We start from the raw sequence: 14,044 nt of genomic DNA on the forward strand, positions 1-14,044 counted from the left end.
AGCCAACCAGTCAGCCAACAAGTCAGCCACCCAGTCACTCAGCTATTCATAAGAGTCTCGTCTCTAAATCTGGCTTCTGGTTGGTGACTCGCCCCGCACAACAAGGGCATATAAGACAAAGAGAGGCCTGGACAACACTACCGGGGAGGACAGAAATACAGAGTGGCGGACTGAAGAGCGTCATAACCAGAGTCTTCTCTCCCACCATCCTCTCACTTGTATCTTCTCTCCCCTCCCCTCACCAGATAACCATTTCTCCTCCCCTTCCCCTCTCTCACACATGCATTTCTTCTCCCCTTCCTCTTACTTGTATTGCTTCTTCCCTCTCCTCAGTATCCTTCTCTTTTCCAAGCATCTCATCTTTCCTCCCCTCTTTGCAGTTCCTGTCCCCCCTTCCCCCTCTCTCTTCCCCTCGTTCTTCCATTCCCCTCCCTTCGTATTCCACATATTCTTACCCTACTCATTTCCCTTCATCTCCTCTTTCCTCTCTTTCTTCTCACTGTGCCATCTCCCCAACTCCATCTCTCTCTCTCTCTCTCTCTCTCTCTCTCTCTCTCTCTCTCTCTCTCTCTCTCTCTCTCTCTCTCTCTCTCTCTCTCTCTCTCTCTCTCACTAAGTCTTTTCTTAACCTACTTATCACTTTTCCCTTTGTCCCTGTACTCTTTCCATCCTCTGTTTTGCTAGTCAGTCAAATAGTCAGCCAGCCAGCCAGTCAGTCACGCAGTCAGTCAATCTCCCCTCTCTCTCTCTCTCTCTCTCTCTCTCTCTCTCTCTCTCTCTCTCTCTCTCTCTCTCTCTCTCTGGCAAGCAAAGTGTTTCAACAATAAGTTCACCGAAGTGGATGATGGCGTTCCCAGAGTTGTGTTCGAGTTTAAGCGGCGCTGTGACTCCTTCCAATTGCTAGTCTTGCAGCAGAAGGCGAAGCAGAGGAGAGAGAGAGAGAGAGAGAGAGAGAGAGAGAGAGAGAGAGAGAGAGAGAGAGAGAGAGAGAGAGAGAGAGAGAGAGAGAGAGAGAGAGAGAGAGAGAGAGAGAGAGAGAATCAAAACATATAACCTAGGCTGTCTCTGTCTCTGTCTCCGTGTGTTGTTTGTGGAGGTGTGTTGTTTATTGTTGTGTGTTTTGTTGTCTTGTGTTGCGTTGTTGTTGTTGTTGTTGTTTCTGCTGTTGTCCTCTTATGGTTCGAGCGATGCACAGTTTTTTTTTTCCGGTAGTGTGTGTGTGTGTGTGTGTGTGTGTGTGTGTGTGTGTGTGTGTGTGTGTGTGTGTGTGTGTGTGTGTGTGTGTGTGTGTGTGTGTGTGTGTGTGTGTGTGTGTGTGTGTGTGTGTGTGTGTGTGTGTGTGTGTGTGTATTGTGTAAGCCCGAACAAATATCACTCAAACTTGTACATTAAATTTTCTCCTCCTCCTCCTCCTCCTCCTCCTGTACCACCACCATTACCTCCTATCCTCCTCCCCCTACTCTACCACCACCACCACCACCAGGAATCAGGAGGCAGCAATACAGAAGGTAGCCCGGATCCTCGCGACAACAAAACCACCGCTAATTACTAAGCGTGGCGTGTTCGCAGGTGAGACGCGGGGAGGTAAGAAGAGAGAGGTGGCGGTGGTAGTGGTGGTGGCGGCTGTCCCTCGCCTGAACACTGCAAACAGAAGGGGCGGCTCTAAGTACACAAAACCCACAATTTTCTCCACAGCCTGTCCGTCATCTTACATTGTTACTGTCAGGGAGCCGCGGACAATGACACCCAATTACTCGTTCAGTCACACCCACGCAAGCCATTCCAAACTGCCCCTCCTCCCCCCTCCCTTCATCCCTCCATCCCTTCTTCCTTCCTCCTGACCATTATTATCTTTGTGCCCCTTCCTCCTCTTCCTCCTCGTCCTTGTTCACCTGATCCTCTTCTTGCTTTTTCTTTTCTTCTTCTTCTTCTTCTTGTCTTGGTTACTTTCGTCAGCTGTCTTGTTTTGTTTTGAGGAGGTTAATGTAGTCTCTCTCTCTCTCTCTCTCTCTCTCTCTCTCTCTCTCTCTCTCTCTCTCTCTCTCTCTCTCTGGTCAAATCTTCTCTATTGTTTTGGGTGTGGTCAGTTTAAGTGTGTGTGTGTGTGTGGAGAGAGAGAGAGAGAGAGAGAGAGAGAGAGAGAGAGAGAGAGAGAGAGAGAGAGAGAGAGAGAGAGAGAGAGAGAGAGAGAGAGAGAGAGAGAGAGAGAGAGAGAGAGAGAGAGAGAGAGAGAGAGAGAGAGAGAGAGAGAGAGAGGAATAAATACTAAAAAGGAAATGATGATGATGATGATGATGATGATGATGATGATGATGATGATGATGATGATGATGATGAAAGTCTAAAGCAAATGGCGATAAAACAGGAGGAGGAGGAGGAGGAGGAGGAGGAGGAGGAGGAGGAGGAGGAGGAGGAGGAGGAGGAGGAGGAGGAGGATACAGAACAAGAAAAATAGTTGAAAAAGAGGAAAAGAAAGAGAAATAAGAGGATGAAGAGGAAGTAGAAGAGGAAAGAAGATAAAAGGAGACCAAGTAGAATTACGAGAAAAGAGAGAAGGAAGTGAGAGGAAGTGAGAGGGGAAACAAAGGAAAGACAAGGGGAAGAGAAGTGAGAGGTGTGAAAAACCTATGTGAAGATAAATCCTCCTCCTCCTCCTCCTCCTCCTCCTCTTCCTCCTCTTCTGCCTGCTGCTCTTCCTCCTCTTCATTCATAAACACTTGACCGACTTTATACCGTATTCCTTCCATAATACGGGGGGGAGAGGAGGAGGAGGAGGAGGAGGAGGAGAAAAAGGAAAGGGCATAGGTAGGTCGGACTGAGGTGTGTGTGTGTGTGTGTGTGTGTGTGTGTGTGTGTGTGTGTGTGTGTGTGTGTGTGTGTGTGTGTGTGTGTGTGTGTGTGTGTGTGTGTGTGTGTGTGTGTGTGTGTGTGTGTGTGTGTGTGTGTGTGTGTGTGTGAGAGAGAGAGAGAGAGAGAGAGAGAGAGAGAGAGAGAGAGAGAGAGAGAGAGAGAGAGAGAGAGAGAGAGAGAGAGAGAGAGAGAGAGAGAGAGAGAGAGTTCAATAAGGCCCGACCTCTCATGATCGACTTGTGTTGCATAATCACAATAACCCCCTTACCTTTTCCTCCCTCCCCTCTATCCCCCGCACGCACGCACGCACGCACTCATACACACACGCACGGCGGCCGCTCATCTCGCCCCCGTCGCTGGTAGACATTAATGCATAAGTCAACGCATAAGCCGAGCGGGTCAACACTCACGCGCGCCGCACAACACTCCACTGGTTGTCTCGCGCCATCTTCACAGTCGTCGCAAGAACACCATTAGAAAAAAAAGGATAAAAAATGAATAAAAAAGAATAAAAAGCATTCAAAGCACCCTAAAAAAGGAAAAGATGGTAAGTACGCGTGTTTCTTCTATATTTCTATTTTTTTTTCTTCTTGTTTTTAGTTATTTAGTGGTTTTCTTGTGTTCTTTCCATTTGTTTGTCTATTTCCTGTTCTGGTGCTGTTTATATTTTGTTCATTTCCTGTTTTCGGTCCTTCTTTGATCTGTGTGTGTGTGTGTGTGTGTGTGTGTGTGTGTGTGTGTGTGTGTGTGTGTGTGTGTGTGATATACGCCATGCATGCCCGATCCTTCTCTTCCTCCACCTCTACCCTCCTCCACCACCTCCACCACCTCCTCCACCTCCACCTCCACCACCACTCTCCTGCTCCTCTCCCCACGCCTTGATATGACAAACAGCAGCAGCAAGAAGTCGAGTATCCACGGTTTTGTGTTTCGGTGCAAACAGACAAATGTTTGCTGCTTCTGCTGGACGCTGCCGCTTCCTTGCTGACGATGCGCGCCCTCTATACTGAGCCGCTGCCTTGCTTCGTCACACCATTCCTCACCTGCACCATGATCATTACTTACTACTTAATTATTACTTCACGTTACACCCTCATCTTGTTTCTTCACGATGGCATTCATCACCTGCGCCATCACTGTTAAGATGCCCTCACATTCTACCTTTAATATCTTTTTTCAATATTCTTCAGATAGGCTGCCTTCGTATACAAGCAGTGTTGTATTCAAGTATTCTTTATACACTTTAGGCATGATAAATATTTTCAATGTTTCTAGTCTTTTCCATACCTGAGTATCACCACTATTACTTACATTAGATCTTTACTATCTTCTCTTGACCCCGCCATGGGTGCCTCTCAGGCTGAAAAAAGAGTTTCGCTTACTGCATTGGTAATGTATTCCGTCAGTTTCATTTTTTTTTTTTTTTGTGGGAGGGTCGTTGCAATATAAGGTGTGGTTCAGGCTGTGATATCAGTTTGGTGTACTGCAGTGTAAGTATTACATTGGTTTTCACAAGGTTGCAGTTATCTCTGATTTATTTGAGGCATCCACTTATTCATGAAGTGGATAACATTAGGTGAAAGAGGATTGGTATAGTAAGCACCGTCTTTCATGCCAGAACTTCATGCAATAAACTGTCGTGGTTTGCTGCTCACCTGGACAATCGGCCCACCCGCCAGGCCGACCATGTTCCCAGGGAGCGGGGAAAATGAAATACAATCTTGATGCGCAGTAGATGACAAATTCTTAATGGTTACTTATCTTCCAAACCTCCTTTAAACTTGAAGAATGTCGCTAAACATTATATCATGTCAGTCATACATTTTCAAGAGTTTTTAATGATTTTAGTGATAGCCTGACGCTGAGAAAAACGCCCATGAGTGTCATTCATTGCAAGAGGGAATCCTCAGTAGAAGTGAGATAGAGCTGCTGTTGGTGGTGGTGGTGGTGGTGGTGGTGGTGAGTTGAGGGTGAGTAAGGGACATAACACCACAATGGGAAAAACTAATAGTTAAATAAATATTTAAGTGAGGAGAAAAACGAGGAAGATAAGGAAGACGAGGAGACGGTGGTGGTGGTGGTGGTGGTGGTGGATATACAAATGGTAATGGTGGTGGTAATGATTATCATGGGAGTTATAGTAACGTATGGTGACGGACAAACAATGAGGAGGAGGAGGAGGAGGAGGAGGTGCCCGGTGGTAGTCCCAGTAATTAAGACTTAGGGTCACGTGCTCCAGTATACACACACACTCCCTGAGTCAACACAACACCTCACCACACACCTCCTCCTCCTCCTCCTCCTCCTCCTCCTCCTCCTCCTCCTCCTCCTCCTCCTCTTCCTCCACCTCCTTCTCCTCCTCCCCCCAACATTCCTCCCTCCTACGTATTCCTTCGTATTCTTCTTCCTCGTCATCACTACAATCGCACCTCCTCCTCCTCCTTCTCCTACTCCTCCTCCTCCTCCTCCTCCTCCTCCTCCTCCTCCTCCTCCCCACATTCTTCGTTCTTCGCATATTTTTCTACTTATTCCTCTTTCTCATTATCGCTAATTCTCCATCGCTTTCTCCTCCTCATTTTTTCATTCTTCTCTCTTCTACAATTTATATTACTTTTCTATTCATTTTTCTTATCATATTTTATGTTTTGTGTAATTATAAAGTCGCTTAACGTTCCACATTTCCTCTTTGTCTCTCTCTCTCTCTCTCTCTCTCTCTCTCTCTCTCTCTCTCTCTCTCTCTCTCTCTCTCTCTCTCTCTCTCTCTCTCTCTCTCTCTCTCTCTCACACACACACACACACACGGAAGCTGGTGTACATAAAGACTGACAAACAAACACCATGAAAGGGAGTGAGAAAATTCTCTCTCTCTCTCTCTCTCTCTCTCTCTCTCTCTCTCTCTCTCTCTCTCTCTCTCTCTCTCTCTCTCGCTAAGCCACAGACTAAACACCTCCCCTCTTTCGCCACACAGCTTTCGTCTCTCTCTCTCTCTCTCTCTCTCTCTCTCTCTCTCTCTCTCTCTCTCTCTCTCTCTCTCAGTATTCTTTACCCACAATTCATTTTTCCCTCACATTTCAGGTGATATTTCTGGGAATCCCTATCGAGAGAGAGAGAGAGAGAGAGAGAGAGAGAGAGAGAGAGAGAGAGAGAATAATACCCATCACTTCTCCAGGATGTAGAAAGATAGGGTATGGGACAGAGCAGTAAGGGAGAGAGGGAGAGGAGACGGAGAGGAGAAAGAGACAGAGAGAGAGAGAGGGAGAGGGAGAGGGGGGAAAAGAATGCATTTATATCCTTGATTGACATCGAGTGAAGATTGGTTAAGAAAGATATATAAGGAGAGAGAGAGAGAGAGAGAGAGAGAGAGAGAGAGAGAGAGAGAGAGAGAGAGAGAGAGAGATATATTGGTTGGAGAGACCAGAGAGAGAGAGAGAGAGAAGATATATTGGTTGGAGAGACCAGAGAGAGAGAGAGAGAGAGAGAGAGAGAGAGAGAGAGAGAGAGAGAGAGAGAGAGAGAGAGAGAGAGAGAGAAAAAAAGTGACAGACAGAAATAAAGAGGGTAAAATCACCAGGAATTTTTAAAGGCACTGAAGGTTACGGTGGTGGTGGTGGTGGTGGTGGTGGTGGCGGTAGTGGTGGTGGTGGTGGTGGCAATACTGGGGCCGCCTCGACTCAAGGGCTTCTATATATTGTTGAGTGAGTTAAACACGGCATGAGACGGTCAGGGTCGCGGCGAGGAATTACTGGCGTCTTATGGAATCGATTCGTCTCCCAGTGTGATGACGTGACGGCGACTGGAGAGAGAGAGAGAGAGAGAGAGAGAGAGAGAGAGAGAGAGAGAGAGAGAGAGAGAGAGAGAGAGAGAGAGAGAGAGAGAGAGAGAGAGAGAGAGAGAGAGAATATTATTGTATTTTAACCTATATAATATGAATAACCTAAAATTACTGGTTAAAATGTTGAGAGAGAGAGAGAGAGAGAGAGAGAGAGAGAGAGAGAGAGAGAGAGAGAGAGAGAGAGAGAGAGAGAGAGAGAGAGAGAGAGAGAATTGAAATACACGAAAAGACAGAAACTAAAGAATATAATAAACTAGAAAGTGGAGACACAGACACAGAAGGAAGAAGAGACAAAGGAAGGAAGAGGCGAGAGCAAGAGAAAAATATAGACACAACAACAAAGAACGGGAGTCAAGAAAGAAGAGAATAGATATGAATGAAGAAATGCAACAACGAAAACCATGAAGAAAACAAGGACAGAAGTACGAGTAAAAAAAAATGCATAAATAGACAAGAAAATGAGAGATAAAGGGAAGATTCTCTGTCTTCTCTCCTCTTCTTTTCTTTTTCTCTACTTTTTTAGTCTTCTCTATCTTTTCTCTTTGTCTTCTCTCCTTTTTTTCTTTTCTTTTATCCTCTCTTTTCTTCTCTTTTCGTCTCTCTTTTTTTCTTCACTCTTCTCTCACTCGTTCTCTTCTCTTTATTATCTTTTTTTATTCTTTTCATGTCTACTCTCTCTCTCTTTCTCTCTCTCTCTCTCTCTCTCTCTCTCTCTCTCTCTCTCTCTCTCACCAGAACCCACGAACCCTCCTTTTGTTTCACCGCGACAGATTTCAAGCCTAAGTAAGGGATCAGGAGCCACACGAACCCCGTTTTCTGATACCTTGCTCCTCCAGCCCCTCAACGCAGCCCGAATCCCACGCCCATTTGAACCAGTAGGCCTAGGAACCCCTTTCTTGGTACGCGCCTATCAATTCAACATCCTCGACTGTCTTACCGGGAATATTTTGAGCGAAATATTAGAGTTTTTCCCAGTATTATTATTTCTGGCGTCTGTATGTCAATATTACGATTTTTTATTATTTTTTATCTCCCCCACTGTATCTCCCTCCCTTTCCCTTGTCTCCTACTCCTCGTCTTCTCTCTTTATCTCTCTCTCTCTCTCTCCTCCCTCATTCATCACGGTGTCCCGAATCCCACGTTATTTGTTCTCCTAATCCTTATTTTCGTTTGTCTTACGCCCACATTTTTTTCCTCATCATCCTCTTCAGGGGGAATTTAAACCCGATTCTCCTCCGCTGTCCACGTTTAGGGAAAGGATTCGAGAGCACAAACCGCAGATTCCCTTGCAGCCAATAGCGCGTCGATCTCTTGTATTCCTTCTCCTCTGAGTCTTCTTATTATTATTAGTATTTCCGTCGCCTCGATCCGTCTTGTGTGTGTGTGTGTGTGTGTGTGTGTAGGTAGGTGGGTGCGTGGGTGGGTGGGTGCGTGTGTGTGTGTGTGTGTGTAGATGGTGTGTGGGCGAAGGAGTGATATGATGATTTGGAAGAGGAGAGAGGGAGAAAGAAGAATGGGAGGGGAGAGAATCGTGATAAGTGAGATAGAGAGAGGAGGGAACAAGGAGGGCAGGATAGATATGAGAGAGAGAGAGAGAGAGAGAGAGAGAGAGGAGAGAGAGAGGAGAGAGAGAGAGAGAGAGAGGAGAGAGAGAGAGAGAGAGAGAGAGAGAGAGAGAACGTAACAGTAACAGATGACAAACACGAAAAAAAAACAAAAAAGCAAAAAATAGTGAACAGGGAGGGGAAAAGTGGGCGGGGAAAGGAGGGTAGGAAGCAGGGGAACAGGGACTGACAGAGAGGAACAGAGGAACAGAGAGGGAGGAGATAAGGGGATATGGGGAACCAGAGAGAGAGAGAGAGAGAGAGGTAGAGACAAACGGAGCGAGGTTATATACGTAGAGACAGAGGTAGGGAGAGAGAAGGGAGGGATGTGAGGGGTGGCGTGTGAGGAGTGGGTGCGAGGGGAGGCCGTGTGATAGGGGCGTGTGAGGGGGGCGTGGTGAAGCAGTGTTTGTGGCTCGGCTTACAACAGATCGCTATTGTGCGCCGCGGCAAGCTTACCGTGTTGTCTCGGCGCCACAAAATGCACAGAACGACGCTTTTGCTTCACTCCATTATTCGTTTTGGCAAGGGACCGAGGGAAGGGAGGGAACAAAGGAACACAAAGGAAGAAAAACACGACTACTTGTTAACCCTTATGAGATCGTTTTGTAATGAGCTACACTATTTAATGTTGAAATGTGGGATGGTAAAGGGGGAAAACTGACTAGGAAACAACACAAAGGGACACAAACGAAGAACAGAGACCGATTCCTAATAACCCAAAAGATCCAGGTTAGCAAACTGACAGGGATGGAACATGAAAGAACACAAAAGAAGAACAAGGACTCGTGATAAGCTACACTATCAGCAACGTTAAAGAGATTCAGGATGGTTAACGGGGAAAAATTAACAGCGATGGAACACAAACGAACACAAACAAGAAACAAAATATTCTGCTTCATAAAAAAAAAAAAATCAACGATCTAATACTGAGAGATGCGGGAAGATAAAAGAGAAAACCGACCAGTACATTAAGAGATGGTGAGGATGAGGAGAGATGATGGAGGTAGCTGGGCCAGGCGTCGGGTGCACAGGGAGGGAGGGAGGGAGGGAGAGAGAGAGAGAGAGAGAGAGAGAGAGAGAGAGAGAGAGAGAGAGAGAGAGAGAGAGAGAGAGAGAGAGAGAGAGAGAGAGAGAGAGAGAGAGAGAGAGAGAGAGAGAGAGAGAGAGAGAGAGAGAGAGAGAGAGTTATGAGACCCACGGACAAGAGAACCGAGAATTGAGATTTTCACGTAAAAGCCAATAAAAATCATGGCTTAGTTGTACAAATTAATAATTACATAAAGACACACAGGAAAACAAAAGTATAGGGATGTAGTGAATTCAAAAGCTTTCTTCCTTCACGTGTAAGGAGTTCCCATCTCTACACCAACATTAATGAGTCAGGTCACATTAGTATACATGGTCACAGCTTCTATACATAATCACATCTCTAAAACGGAAAGATTTGTAAATTCTGTCCAATTTCTAAATATCGCTACATTTTTAAATACAACTAATATTTTTAAGTTCACATCTCTAAATACGATCACCTTTCTAAATGTGTTATATACTTCTAAATACGGTCAAATTTCCAAATAAGGTCATATTTTCAAACCAAGTCATTGTTAAATAAGCTCACAATTCTAAGTGTCGCATCTCCAAATAAGGTCACGTTTCGAAATGAGGTCACATTTCTAAGATCACATTTCCAAACAAGGTCACATTTCCAAATAAGGTCACGTTTCGAAATGGTCACATTTCTAAGATCACATTTCCAAACAAGGTCACATTTCCAAATAAGGTCACATCTCTAAGGCCACATTTTCAAATAAGGTCACATTTCCAAGGTCGCATTTCCATTTACGATAATTTCGAAAAAGGAAATATTTCTAGATTGTCCTGTTTCTAAATATTGTCACATTCTTAAGATATAAACTATATTACTAAAGTCACGTAAAAAAAAAAGTCAGTTACTAAGCATACGTTTCTAAACAAGTTCGAATCTCCAGAATCGTCACATTTTTAAATACCAAATAAGTCACATTCTTAATATGCTCACGTTTCTAACCCAAGTAGTATTAATAAGGCAGGCAGGTAGGCAGGCAGGCAGGGAGGAGGGAGGGAGGGAGCTAGACAAGCAGGCAGAGACAGACAGGCAAAGAACTGGACAATTAGGCAGATACAGACAGACAGACAAACAAAGAGGCAGTCAGATACAGGCAGATATACAGTTAGATAGACAGACAGACAGACAGACAGACAGACAGGCAAGCAGGCAGGCACGTTCCTTAGAAGGTCACACGCCCCAGAGTCTATCCTCAGCATCGAGAGCCTTGACTGGTGGCCTCAGTCTCTGACCCTCAACAAGCGCGTTCACTCAACAGGGTCACACTCACACTTATTGCCGCGCGGCGAGGTTGCTAGTCTGCTCAGATAGGTCATGTCAACTGTGTCAAGGTCGAGAGCCTAATCACGTTCCCTCATTCAACGGTACTCTTGTGGTGACCTGCCATCATCACTGTGACCTGTCCTGACCTGTCCTGACCTGTACTGACCTGACCTACCCCTGGATCTATACTCAATACGGTTATAGTTAATAGTTACGGTTATTTTTCACAGTAAGGGTTTTGTCACTAAGGAATTATATTTCTTAGTAAGACTGTTGTTTAATATCTACCAGCTTTGTTTCAATGTCGGTATCACTTAATACAGTTATTCGTAAATTTTCCTGTCAGCTATGTTGGTAGTCCACTCATAACTGTCCATTACATTTCTATCACTATTAATATATCGATGTCTAAAAGCGAAATAAAATAACCATTACTCGTATTATTTAGTACTATTTATTTCCTTATAATACGTAAATTTTGTTGTCAGTTATGTTCGTAGCTAGTGTCAGTAGCTATCTCATTATTATCTCACTATTATTATTATCTCATTATTTTTCTATTACTATTAGGTATCTACACTTGAATGCGAAATAAAATCATGTTTCAAGACACTTCTCTAAATTTTGGGGGTGATCCTTCTTGACGTCTCTTTTAAGGAATGGCACTCTCAATGGGCCCTTTTTTTCGCACTTTATTGCTCTAGGTCAGGGCCACTCTTGCATTAAAAAAAAAAGTGCTATTACATTTATGTGGTGGAAGAAGGGACAGACTCAGGGTATCAGGTTTGCATCAGAGCGGAGAGCGATTGCCTCACACTCAGCTTTTACCCTACAATTCCTTCATCATTGCTGTCTGTCGCCCTCCATGCCTCGTGTCCTGCATAGGAATCGACAGTATCTAATGAAGTGTCAAACAAAATGTACCACAGATCATGTCACTCTTTATTTAAATCTTCTCACCTAACATGTAAATCCTTATTCAGCATTGTTGTTTTTAATGAGTCTTTTCCAGGTGTTTTTATCATGTGCCTTTCTCTTTTTTTCTTGTTCCTTGTCTCTCATGTCCTCTTCGATGCACTCTTCCCCACCTTGTCCTAGGCGTTCACTATTCACTGCAACTCTTTAAAGCTTCTCAGAAACTGTTGCCTAATTTCATTGTTCCTGTCATCATCTTTTTTACTCCCATGTTTCATAAAGGAAGAAAGTTGTTTATATTTATTTTAATTAATGTTACCATCAGTATCAATATTACTTTCTAGTTGTTCTTTCTAATACTTTTTTTCATATATATTCTATTTATTTTCTACAAGACTTATCTTCTTTCTCTTAAAACCAAATTACACTTTTGCTTTGGATATAAATAGAAATATGACCTCTATATTCTCTCTCTCTCTCTCTCTCTCTCTCTCTCTCTCTCTCTCGTCTCTCTCTCTCTCTCTCTCTCTCTCTCTCTCCTGCGGTTTCCATATATAGAAAAGTAAGATTGAGGCAGGTAATTCAGAGCGAATAAGAATATTGTAATATCAGACTCAAAGGAGAGAGAGAGAGAGAGAGAGAGAGAGAGAGAGAGAGAGAGAGAGAGAGAGAGAGAGAGAGAAGAGAGAGAGAGAGAGAGAGAGAGAGAGAGAGAGAGAGAGAGACGAATTGATTGGTGTGTGGGAGGCGTGGGTGGAAAGAGGGATACACTGCAAGATTTGTAAGAATAGAAGAGAGGTAGAGGGAGCGTGTGGTGGTGGTGGTGGTGGTGGTGGTGGTGGTGGTGCTGATGGTGGTGTAAGAGGGAGATGTGGAGGAGGATATGAAAGTGAAGGAGAGTATGGGAGAGGAGATATGGGAGAGAAATGAAGGAAAGTATGGAGGAGATATGGGAGCGAAGGCAGCAACAGCACGATGGAAGAAAGACAAGCATGAGTGAGTGGAAGAGATGAGACTTGGGGGTTGTGTGGATGGGATGGAGGAAAAGGTGTGATGGAGATGAGTCTAGAAGCATCTCGAGGACAAGTGTAAAAGGGAGGCCTCCCAGACAGACAGACAGACAGACAGACCCGTTAAGGCCTATTGTTGAGACGTGGGTGCGGCTGGTTGGTGGGCTTATGGCGGCGGCGGTGGTGGTGGTGGTGGTGGTGGTGGTGAAGGAGGGATAGGGGATGTCACGCGCTGTCGACACGAGGAGCCTATGGTAGTGTAGCTAAGGAGAGGAGGATCTGAATCTATAGGTACATCTTTCCTTACAAGTGATGGAGGGAGTGGGTGAGTCTGTGCGTTTCTCTCCCTCCCTCCCTCCCTCCTCTCCCTCATCTCTTTCCCTTCACTATCATTAACGTTTTCCATGTCACAAGTAGGCTACACAAGAAGATGTAGCGCGCTCTTCTCTCTTCCTCGTCTTCCACTCACTATCACAGCGCATGTTCTAATGTTGCAAATACATACAAGTGACGCGGTAAGCTTCCTCCCTCCCTCCCCCACTCTTCCCACTCACTGTCACTCACTATTACGGCGCTACAAGTATGTGGAAGAGGTGGAGCAACCCTCCCCCTCCCTGCGTGCATCATTATCGCCTTCACTATAAGCTCTATTCCCGAACAACAGTCAGTGTGTCAATGGTGTGTTCTCTCTCGCCATGGCTGTACATATTGTTCCCTTCCTTTCGTCCCTCCCGCTCCCTCCCGGCATGACTGACAGTGACGAGAGTGAATCGTACTGATGGAGTAAGAATTCCCTTGGTTAACTTAAACTATTCTGGTCACAAAGCTGAAGGATGTGAGAAGAGGTGGCGATGTCAGTCCCGGTAGACAAAGGTGAGAACAAAGGGCTAGGCGAGTGTTGCAAAGGTGGTGCCGCTACAGTAAAAAGTGTTCCCGGCAACAAGCGAGCTCACAGCGGCACAGCGCGCGGGGCTCGAATTGCTGCTTCTATACTGCTTTATTTATTGCTCCATTAAGCTTCAAAGAGATTTTTCTACAACTGTATGTGTTCGTTTATTAAGTCTTTGCTGCCGCCGCCCTCACTCTCACCCCCCACCCCCACCCCCATCACCACCACCACCACCACCACCACCACCACCACCACCACCACAGCTACAGCCAGCCTGCCCTGAGGGACGGCACAGATTGTATGGGTTTCCAGGAACACCTTGACAATTTTTAAGTGACACTCGTGCCTTCCCTGCCACGGGCCGCCATCTCCCGCCCCTGGCCACTGCTGCCCCTCCTGGTTTGTGCTGCGGCCGACGGCGGCGGCGGTGGTCGAATATTTCCAGAAACGGTCGCTTATTATAATCGTGTTCCCATTCCGTGCCGGTGATGCATAATGCAGCCCGCGGCCGGCCAATATGCGCCCCGAAATCATGGGCCCGATGACTAATAAAGAACACGACACAATAGTTTT

The sequence above is a fragment of the Scylla paramamosain genome, chromosome 22 (assembly GCF_035594125.1).
Source record: "Scylla paramamosain isolate STU-SP2022 chromosome 22, ASM3559412v1, whole genome shotgun sequence".
Taxonomy (NCBI): domain Eukaryota; kingdom Metazoa; phylum Arthropoda; class Malacostraca; order Decapoda; family Portunidae; genus Scylla; species Scylla paramamosain.